This window comes from Chiloscyllium plagiosum, chromosome 1 (genome assembly GCF_004010195.1).
Source record: "Chiloscyllium plagiosum isolate BGI_BamShark_2017 chromosome 1, ASM401019v2, whole genome shotgun sequence".
Lineage (NCBI taxonomy): Eukaryota > Metazoa > Chordata > Chondrichthyes > Orectolobiformes > Hemiscylliidae > Chiloscyllium > Chiloscyllium plagiosum.
This window is the reverse complement of record NC_057710.1, coordinates 3,337,755-3,348,812: the sequence shown is the minus strand read 5'-3', so window position 1 is coordinate 3,348,812 and position 11,058 is coordinate 3,337,755. Positions and strand designations below refer to the sequence as shown.

The 11,058-nt window shown below is 44.4% G+C and overlaps 1 protein-coding gene across 5 annotated transcripts in view; it reads right to left on the bottom strand.

Annotated features, from left to right (window-relative positions):
* Nucleotides 1-11,058, bottom strand: part of LOC122548805 (tetratricopeptide repeat protein 31-like) — a 63,898-nt gene that overhangs the window by 51,799 nt on the left and 1,041 nt on the right. The window lies entirely within an intron of this gene.

Genomic DNA, 11,058 nt, shown 5'->3' with positions numbered 1-11,058 from the left:
TGAACAGGCTGGGCTGTTTTCCCTGGAGCGTCAGAGGCTGAGGGGTGACCCTATAGAGGTTTACAAAATTATGAGGGGCATGGATAGGATAAATAGACAAAGGCTTTTCCCTGGGGTCGGGGAGTCCAGAACTAAAGGGCGAGAGGGGAAAGATATGAGAGAGACCAAAGGGGCAACTTTTTCACACAGAGGATGGTACATGTATGGAATGAGCTGCCAGAGGATGTGATGGAAGCCGGTACAATTGCAACATTTAAGAGGCATTTGGATGGGTATATGAATAGGAAGGGTTTGGAGGGATATGGGCCGGGTGCTGGCAGGTGGGACTAGATTGGGTTGGGATATCTGGTCGGCATGGATGGGTTGGACTGAAGGGTCTGTTTCCATGCTGTACATCTCTATGACTCTCGTACATGTCTATTTACATCTTGCATCCTACCCACTTTGCTCAATTCACCGTATCTTTTGGCAATCTTCTCATTCTTCCCCGTTCTGTCTCACACATCATGAGCAAACTTCAAACCATTGCTCACTCTCAGAAAGGTGGAGAGTCATATCAGTTATCTCAATGGCACAGATTGACTGAAGACCCAGACTCTGGTCAAAAATCAAACCCCTGCAGATTTTGATCTTGTCCACCCGGGTCCACCATCATCCCCTGACCCTATTACTGACACACTCTCTAACAGGACCATTAGCTGTCAAACAGAATTTGGTCCCAAATCAATGAGATGTAAGGGCAGCTGATTAAAAACTGTGTCACACAGGAAGGATTTAAAAAGCACTAAGTAAGGACAAGAGAGGTGGAGGAGAAAAGTTACATACAGAGAGCTCTGGGCCCAGGAGGCGAAAGCAACACAGCAAATGTTGAAGGGGTTCAAGATGGGGATGCTCACAAGGCCAGGATTGGAGTCGTGCAGACATCTTGAAGATTGTAGGCTAAAGTGAGGACGGCAGGTGCTGGAAACTAGGGTTTAGATCAGAGTTGTGCTGGAAAAGCACAGTAGGTCAGGCAGCATCCGAGCAGCAGTAAAATCGACATTTCGGGCAAAAGCCCTTAATCAGAAATAGGGGCAGGGAGCCTCCAGGGTGGAGCGATAAATGGGGTGGGACGGGACTGGGGAGAAGATAGCCAAGAGTACAATCAGGGGATGGGGATGGAGGTAATAGATTAGATTACTTACAGTGATAGGTCAGAGGGGAGGGTGGCGCAGATAGGTGGGAAGGGAGATTGGCAGGTAGGACAGGTCATGAGGGCGGTGCTGAGCTCGAAGGTTGGAACTAGGGTGAGGTGGGGGGAGGGGAAATGAGGAAACTGTTGAAATCCACATTGATACCCTGGGGTTGAAGTGTTCCGAGGCGGAAGGTGAGGCATTCTCCCTCCAAACGTCTGGTGGTGAGGGAGCGGCGGTGGAGGCGGCCAAGAACCTGCATGTCCTCGGCAGAGTGGGAGGGGGAGTTGAAATGTTGGACCGCGGGGCGATGGGGTAGATTGGTGCAAGTGTTCTGGAGATGTTCCCTAAAGCGTTCTGTGAGGAGGCGTCCAGTCTCCCCAATGTACAGGAGACTGCATCAGGAGCAACGGATACAATAAATGATATTGGTGGATGTGCAGGTGAAACTTTGATGGATGTGGAAGGCTTCTTTTGGGCCTTGGAAGGTGAGGGAGGGGGTGTGGGCACAGGTTTTGCAATTCCTGCGGTGGCAGGGGAGACTGCCAGGGCGGAAGGGTGGGTTGTTGGGGGGGGGCGTGGACCTGACCAGGTAGTCACGGAAGGACTACCTGGCCAGGTCCACTGCAAACCGTCTTGGAGATTATGTGCAGTGGAGCCCTGAAATATCAGAGTCACATCAGACTCTGAATATTAACTCTGATTCTCATTACACAGATGTTGCAAGGGTGCTGCTGAGTTTCTCCATCACACTGTTTTGCTTTTGGGTCTCTGGCATCTGCAATATTTTGCTTTTATTGCCCAGAACATCTATGTCCCTTTGCCAGCTCTGTATTCACGTAGTGTCATTGCCTTCAAGACATTTTGTAAATCAATCTGGTCGGAGAGGTTATTACACACCCATGAAGCAGGTCAAACTTGAACCTGGGTCTCTTGGCTCAGAGTTGGGGATACTACCACTGCACCACACTATCAAATGCTGCCATTAATGTTATACATATAAAAATCTGCCACGTGATATCTCACTAAAAATCATCCAAAATCTCTCACATTTTCTTTTTCTATAAATTATTTGAAAGTCTAAAAGTTAATAGCTCATTATGCTCTGCTCTTCAAATCCAAGCAGACCATCCAGGATTAGCTTTGCCTCTTGAACCCTTTGCTAACACTGCCTAAGATTGGAAGCATTATCCATCACCAGATGGTGATTAAACAGAGCTCTTCACAAGGAATGGAAAAACTTTCATTATTTACCCTGCTACAGACAGCTTGGCATTCTAACATGAGGTACAAACTACAAGACTCTAAGAATTAGAGCATTTCTGAGATTGTTGAGCCAGGAACACTTTCAGTCTAACCACATTTCCACCAACAGTTCACAAGGTGACAGGGTCCATTAGAGCCTCTATCTAAAATAGATAAAACAGGCAAAAACAAACACTTTTATTCTCATGTCCACTTCATGAAAGTCATAAAGATGTACAGCACAGAAATAGACCCTTCGGTCCAACTCATCCATGCTGACCAGATATCCCAACCTAATCTAGTCCCATTTGCCAGCACCCGGCTCATATCCCTCCAAACCCTTCCTATTCATATACCCATCCAGATGCCTTTTAAATGTTGTAATTGTACCAGCCTCCACCACTTCCTCTGGCAGCTCATTCCATACTCACACCAAACCTCTGCATGAAAGAATTGCTCAGGTCCCTTTTAAATCTTTCCCCTCTCACCCTAAACCTATGCTCTCTCTAGTTATGGACTCCCGATCCCAGGGAAAAGACTTTGCCTATTTACCCTATCCATGCTCGTGATTTTATAAACTTCTATAAGGTCACCCCTCAGCCTCCAACACTCCAGGGAAAACAGCCTAGGCCTCTCCCCATAGCTCAAATCCTCCAACCCTGGCAACATCCTTGTAAATCTTTTCTGAACCCTTTCAAGTTTCACAACATCCTTCCTATAGGAAGACGACCAGAATTGCACGCAATATTCCAACAGTGGCCTAACCAATGTCCTGTACAGCCGCAACATGACCTCCCAACTCCTGTACTCAATACTCTGACCAATAAAGGAAAGCATACCAAACGCCTTCATCACTATCCTATCTACCTGCGACTCCACTTTCAAGGAGCTATGAACCTGCACTCCAAGGTCTCTTTGTTCAGCAACACTCCCTAGGACCTTACCATTAAGTGTATAAGTCCTCCAGCTGATACTCCTCAGCCCATTGGCCCATCTGATCAAGATCCAGTTATAATCTGAGGTAACCTTCTTCGCTGTCCATTACACCTCTAATTTTAGTGTCACCAGAAAACTTACTAATTATACCTCCTATATTCACATCCAAATCATTTATATAAATGATGAAAAGTAGTGGACCCAACATCGATCATTGTGGCACACCACTAGTCACAGGCCTTCAGTCTGAAAAGCAATCCTCCACCACCACCTCTGTCTTCTACCTTCCAATCTAGTTCTATAACCAATTGGCTAGTTCTCCACATATTCCGTGTGATCTCACGTTGCTAACCAGTCTACCATGAGGAACATTGTCAAACGCCTTACTGAAGTCCACATCGATCAAAACCACTGCTCATTAATCCTAGAACATAGAACAATACAGCGCAGAACAGGCTCTTCGGCCCTCAATGTTGCACCAACCTGTGAACTATTCTCAGCTTGTCCCCCTACACTATCCCAAAATCATCCAAGTGCTTATCTAAGGATTGCTTAAATCTCCCTAATGTGGCTGAGTTGACTACATTAGCTGGTAGGACATTCCACACCCTCACCACTCTCTGAGTAAAGAACCTGCCTCTGACATCTGTCTTAAATCTATCACCCCTCAATTTGTAGTTATGCCCCCTCGTACAAGCTGACGTCATCATCCGAGGAAAAAGTCTTTCACTGTCTACCCTATCTAATCCTCTGATCATCTTGTAGGTCTCTATCAAATCCCCCCTTAGCTGCCTTCTTTCCAATGAGAACAGACCCAAGTCTCTCAGCCTTTCCTCATAAGACCTTCCCTCCAGACTAGGCAACATCCTGGTAAATCTCCTCTGCACCTTTTCCAATGCTTCCACATCCTTCCCGAAATATGGGGACCACAACTGTGCACAATATTCCAAGTGTGGCCGCACCAGCATTTTATATAGTTGCAGCATGATATTGTGGCTCCGGAACTCAATCCCTCTACCAATGAAACCTAATACACCGTATGCCTTCTTAACAGCACTATCAACCTGGGTGGCAACTTTCAGGGATCTGTGTACATGGACTCCAAGATCCCTCTACACATCCACACTACCAAGAATCTTTCCATTGACCCAGTATTCTGCCTTCCTGTTATTCTTCCCAAAGTGCATCACCTCATATTTAGCTGCATTGAACTCCATTTGCCGCCTCTCAGCCCAATTCTGCAGTTTATCCAAGTCCCCCTGCAACCTGTAACATTCTTCCAACTGACAAAGGCTCGGTTATCTCCTCCCTAGCTTCCCAGAGAATCCTCGGATAAATCCCATCCGGCCCAGGTAACTTGTCTATTTTCACTCCTTCTCGAGATAACACCTGTGCACAACTAACCTCGATCCTTTCTAGTCTAATATCTCTTCCCTCATTCTTCTCCTCTACAATATTCTCCTTTTTCTGAGCGAACACCGGTGAGAAATGTTCATTTAGCACCTCTCCGATCTCCACAGGGTCCATACTCAACTTCCCACTTCTGTCTTTGAACTGGCCCGATTCCTATCCTAATCATCCTTTTATTCCTCTTTGTTAGTTCTTCAAAAAAAAACTCAATGAAGTTAGTCAGACATGATTTCCCATACACAAAGTCATGTTGACTATCTTTAATCAGTCCTTACCTTTCCAAGTGCATGCAAATCCTGCCCCTCAGGATTCCCTCCAACAACTTGCCCCCTGGTCTATAGTTCCCTGGCTTTTTCTTACCACCTTTCTTAAATAGTGGCACCGTGTTAGCTAACCTCCAGTCTTCTGAAGAAGGATTACACCCAAAATGTTGACTTCTCCACCTTCTGATGCTGCCAGGCTTGCTGTGTTCTTCCAGCCTCCTGCTTGTCAACCTTCAGTCTTCAGGCACCTCAATTGTGACTATTGATGATCCAAATATTTCAGCAAGGGGCCCAGCAATCACTTCCCTTGCTTCGAGGATACACCTTATCAGGTCCTGGGGATTTATCCACTTTAATGCCTCTCAGGAGCAAAATTTACTGTTGCTGAGCATCTAAGGGGCAAGGGATAAAAACTTACCAATACTGGAGACAGAATTAAGCGACTGCTGGACAAGCACATGGACGACAGTAAATTGAGGGGTGCGCAGGTTAGGTTGATCTTAGATTAAGATAAATGCTCAGCACAACATCGTGGGTCAAAGGACTTGTACTATGCTGTACTGTTCTATGTAATACTGACTTGAAATATTCACTTGAAGTTACATGGTCTTCTCCTGAGGTGCAGCTGTGAAATTATATTCTTGTATCTTGCAAAAGCAACAAGGTGAAGATCACAACAATTTAAAACTCTTGTTCAGGACATCTTCCACTGTCACAATGGGAAGATTTACACATTCTTATGATGCACAAGACTTGCACAAAACAAAGAACTACAGATGCTGGAGATCTGAAACAAACAAAAACAGAAACTGATGGAAAAACTGAGCAGGTCTGGCAAAATCTGGAGAAAACAGAGTCACAAGACTCAAAACGTTAACTCTGTTCTTCTCCCAACAGATGCTACCAAAACTGCTGAGTTTCTCCAGGGAAAATGAGAAATTAGGAGGCCACTCAGGCCCTCCAGCTTATTGTACCATTTGATAGGATGAAGGTTGATCTGCTTCGGCTCTGAACTCCACTTGCTGGCTTCCAAAGCCTCAGTCCTGAGCGAGATCAAAAACCTGTCTCCGCCATCCTGGAATATGCTTAATTACACTGCCTCCACTGCTCCCGAGGGAAGAAAATTCCCCAGTCATGGAATTCTCTGGTCATGAAACTCACTCAAGAGTTCTGGATTCCCACACAAGGGGGAATATTCTCTCCGTATCCAGCCTGCCGAGACCTCGCAGGATCTTATAATGCCTTGAACAAATTAACCACTTGTTCTCTTAAATGTGTAAAATCTATTCTCTTAATTGAGACAATCCTTTCATCCCACAATCAGCCGAGTGAACCTCCTCTGAACTGTTCTCATTAATCTCTCTCATTAAGCAGAGAAACATAACTACGCCTTTTTTCAAGTGTGGTCTAACCAATGGTTTCAGTAAGACCTCTCTACTTTTATACTCCATAATCCCTTAATACGTCACCGTTGCAGTTGCATTCTTAATTTCTTCATAACTTTTGGCAATTCACCTGAAACCCAGATCCTCAGCATTCCTCTAGTCTCTTTCCATTTAAATAATATTCTGCTAATATCACAAATTAATTTGAAAATTTAAAGTCAGTTCTCCCTTGACTTCGAAATGTCTGACAGGTACCAGCTTAAACGCAGCGACAGAGGCTAATCAGACACCTCCAGCTATATCCAAACTTCGCTTTGGTATTACTGCTTTTCAAGAACCTGATTTAGCAATTGTGGCTTACTGCAACCTTTTCAAGAAACGCTGTCCCTCTGATCCATCCACAGCAGTAGCATTGTATTCATCTGATGCTTCCTCAGAAACGTGAATGCAATGTCTCAGTAAGCACTGAGACAGAGCATGGAGACAACCATTCCACAGCACAGTATACAAAGCAAACAGACGGGGAAAATACTTCCTCCCACCCAGTGCGCAATCTGGAACAAACCTTTACCAGCCTGACAAGTCTCAAAGCCCATGCTGCCTCCTTTAAATAATACTTAAATAATCGATCTACCCGATTAGATTAGTGCCTGTTCTCCAGGGACTTCACGACTGTGGTCTGATTTTAGTCGAGAGTGAGACTGCCTTTTCTGAAAGAATAGAGTCTTGAAACTTTAAACAAAAGACACCAACACTGCCTTGGAATTCTGATAAATAAGTTACACTCAAGAACTATTTCTTTTATATAAAAGGCACTTAACAAGAGAAAATAAAAACCTTCTGTGAATTAATATTTTGTCTCAGCACTGCTCAGATGAAACCGGCCAGTTGTTTTTGAGTCACTGGTTAAAATGGAAAAGATTGAACAGAAACGAAACTAAAACTCAGACACCACTTGGCAAACATACAACTTTAAATGTGGTTTACAGCATTGTAACCGGGATCATTATTAACCATTAAGCGTTTGGAATACCACTGCCTCCGACATCCCAACCAGAATTACTGCTTCAATTAGGTTACTGCAATTCTTCTGCAATCTCACCTTTGCAAATAGATTCCAGAGAAGAAACTGTCACACATATCCAGGAAGTACTTCTTTACTTCAAAACCACTCCTCTATCAAAGCCACCAATCTCTCAAAACTCAATGACATTAGTCAGACATGGCATATCCTTTACAAATACATGCTGACTCTCAGATGAGCTCACATTTTTCAAGTACTCAGTCATTGTCTCTGGTAATGGATCTCAGCTAACACCAAAATAACAGTGACATTTGAAATTTTCAAAACCTTAACATTTACTCCTCCCGCATATAAGATACTTCAGAATCGTCAGCTGCTGTAAAAATGGTTCGAATACATTGGAATCCTGAAATTACACCACATTTGCCCAGATGGATTTTTTTTTTTTAAAAGATTCCGTCATTCACAAAATGTGAGCATCATTGGCTGGACTAGTATTTACTGGCCATCCCTAATTCCCTGGGAAGTGGTGGTGGTGTTGGGAAGCTGCCTCCTGGAACCCCTGCAGAGTCTCCCACAGTGCTGTTAGGAAGGGAATTCCAGGACTTTGAACCAGTCACACTGAGGAATGGTTTGGAGGGATATGGGCCAAGCACAGGCAAGTGGGACAGTTTGGTTTGGGAACATCGTCGGCGTAGACTAATTCGACCGAAGGGTCTGCTTCCATAGTAAAGGTCAGGATGGGGAGTGGTTCAGAGGGGAACTTGTCGGGAATGGTATTCCCACACATCTGCTGCTTTTGTCCTTCTAAACCAACTCTTCCAACAACATGCCTACAACCATCCTGGACTCCAGATTGAGATTTTGTTTGCTATAACCAATCAGCCACACACACAAAAAAATACCTAGCAACTGCAGTCAGTTCCAATTCTTTTAGACATCAAGCAACCACTCAGTTCTCAAACCACTTTTGAGTTGTAATCACAAAATGTAAATCAAATTTAACCAGATACCAGGTAGTATGACCAATGTTTCAGTCAGCGGTGGGTTCTGAAGGAAGTTGGATTTGTGCTGAGATAGCTTCACCCGTTTGTCTCTGCTTCCTGTGTTAACCAATTGTTTGTTTTTAAATAGTTTTTTCTCTCTCCCCCGTGACAGTTGTCCTTCAGTGGCTAGCACTGTTGCATGAATCTGAATGTTCTGAGTTCAAGTCCTCCTCCAAAATCAAGGCTGACAGTTAATGCATTACTGGAAGAGTAATGTGCTCACTTTGAAGAGGAGCTGGGGAGTTCTCATTCAGTTCTGGCCAACACCTATCACTCAATCAACGTCACAAAAACAGATCTATCTAGTTCAGAACACACGACTGCCTCCGACAGAGAGTTCTTTTTTTAAAAACGGTGAAATGTCAAGTCATTTTACTGCTGTAAACCATCGTGAAACAACCATGAAAGGTGCTGTATAACTACAAGCCTTTTCCTTTTAAAGTGATTCTCTAACAGCCCTTCAGGAGCCGAGGCTTCTTCAATGAGATGAACATGCAAATAAGTTACACCCATTGCATTGCTTTTTCTTTAATCTGGCTTCAATACACCATTACTCAAACAGGATTGCTCTTCAACAGATACGTTTGCGTTGGCTGCATCTGAGTAATTCAGGTTTTTCTAATGGTCTCCTCAATCTATCCCATGTATAGAGTTCTAAGAGATTACCCACAGCTGACTTCAGACCAACTAATGTCTGGTTACTGAGTTTAAACAGAGTAAATATGGCATCAATGGATTTGGTGCTGAGGTGAGATGGACAGCCATGATCTAGAATAGCAGAACAGGCTGGAGGGGCTGAACATCACGCTCCTGCTCTGAAGTTTCACATAGAAAGACCATCCAGCCCAATGCACCTGTGTCAGCCTACAAAGAAACGTACAGCATTTTGGTGATGGTGTATACAATCGTCTTTTTAAAAAAGATGGTGAAGTGCTTCAACCACCCTTCAAGTTCCAGAACCCTACCACTAACATTCTTTCAATAATTTTTAATCTATGCCCTCTGGTTATCTACTTGGAATAGGGTATAATTAGTCAGAGATGTACAACACAGAAACAGACCTTTCGGTCCAACCCGTCCATGCAGAGCAGATATCCCAACCCAATCTAGTCCCACCTGCCAGCACCCGGCCCATATCCCTCCAAACCCTTCCTATTCATATACCCATCCAAATGCCTCTTAAATGTTGCAATTGTACCAGCCTCCACCACTTCCTCTGGCAGTTCGTTCCATACACGTACCGCCCTCTGTGTGAAAAAGTTGCCCCTTAGGTCTCTCTTATATCTTTCCTCTCTCACCCTAAACCTATGCCCTCTTACAGCTGCAACATGACCTCCCAACTCCTGTACTCAATACTCTGACCAATAAAGGAAAGCATACCAAACGCCTTCTTCACTATCCTATCTACCTGCGACTCCACTTTCAAGGAGGTATGAACCTGCACTCTAAGGTCTCTTTGTTCAGCAACACTCCCTAGGACCTTACCATTAAGTGTATAAGTCCTGCTAAGATTTGCTTTCCCAAAATTCTTCAGGCTAAGGAGACTAAAAGCTATGGGGAATAAGGAGGAGCAGGAGACGATGATCAGCTATGATGTAGTGAGTGGCAGAGCTTTGATTGAGCAGGCTCAAAGGGTTGTAACAGCCTCCTCGTGCTTCTATTTCCTGTGCTAATTTCAACATATCCTTTCCATCCAGGCCCCACAATGTTGCGCAATTTGAAATCGCCCCTCAACTTCCTTCATTGCAAAAACAAAATCGTTCAGACCTTTGCTCATCACTAAAATTCTTCAGTCCTGACAACAATCTCATTATTCTCCTCTGTATTCTCTTTAGTCTCAACAATCAGTAATTTGGTGACCAGAACTGCACACTGAACCCTCCCTACAATCTAGTGCTTGGTAACCACTGGATGAAGTCTCTATCATCCAAGTTCACCTCTTTACTCCGTCTCCCCTCTGAAGCTCGTGTGCTTGCTCGCCCATTCACGAGTTCCACACGACTGTTAGATCGGAAGAGGTTTGAAACACTGGTTGCACCTTCTGCTATATTGTGTCTAAGCTACAATGTGCATCCCATCAGATTCAAGGATTCATGCAATTTGGTCCATTACCTGCCTTCACATTTGCACTTATCAACTCTAATAATTCCTTGCGTTTTCCTATAAATTATCTCACTATCTTCCAAGAATAGTGATCAATTCTCCCAACATGCACAACCAACCGCCATCACTTCCAATTCTCTTGCCCTCTCTCCATTCTCCTACCCACCACCCCACTACTAGCATTGCCACTCATCACATACCTCAACCAAGGCATTGTTTCTTTTGATGGCTTGGACACACTCCAAATTCCACCTCTCCCTGCTACAGGTTAATGGTTTACATCTCCTGCAACTTCTCCCCTCCATCTCACTCTTCAATCTCATTCTTTTACCCTCAACTCATCAACCTCCTCTCTTCCCAGCCCCACCTCCAAATCCACCTCTCACTTTCCTGCTCCTTTGTCTCCCTCTTCTATCCCAGTCTCAGTCCCCACCGCTCACTGTCATTCCCCCTCACCCTCCCATCTAGTCTGTC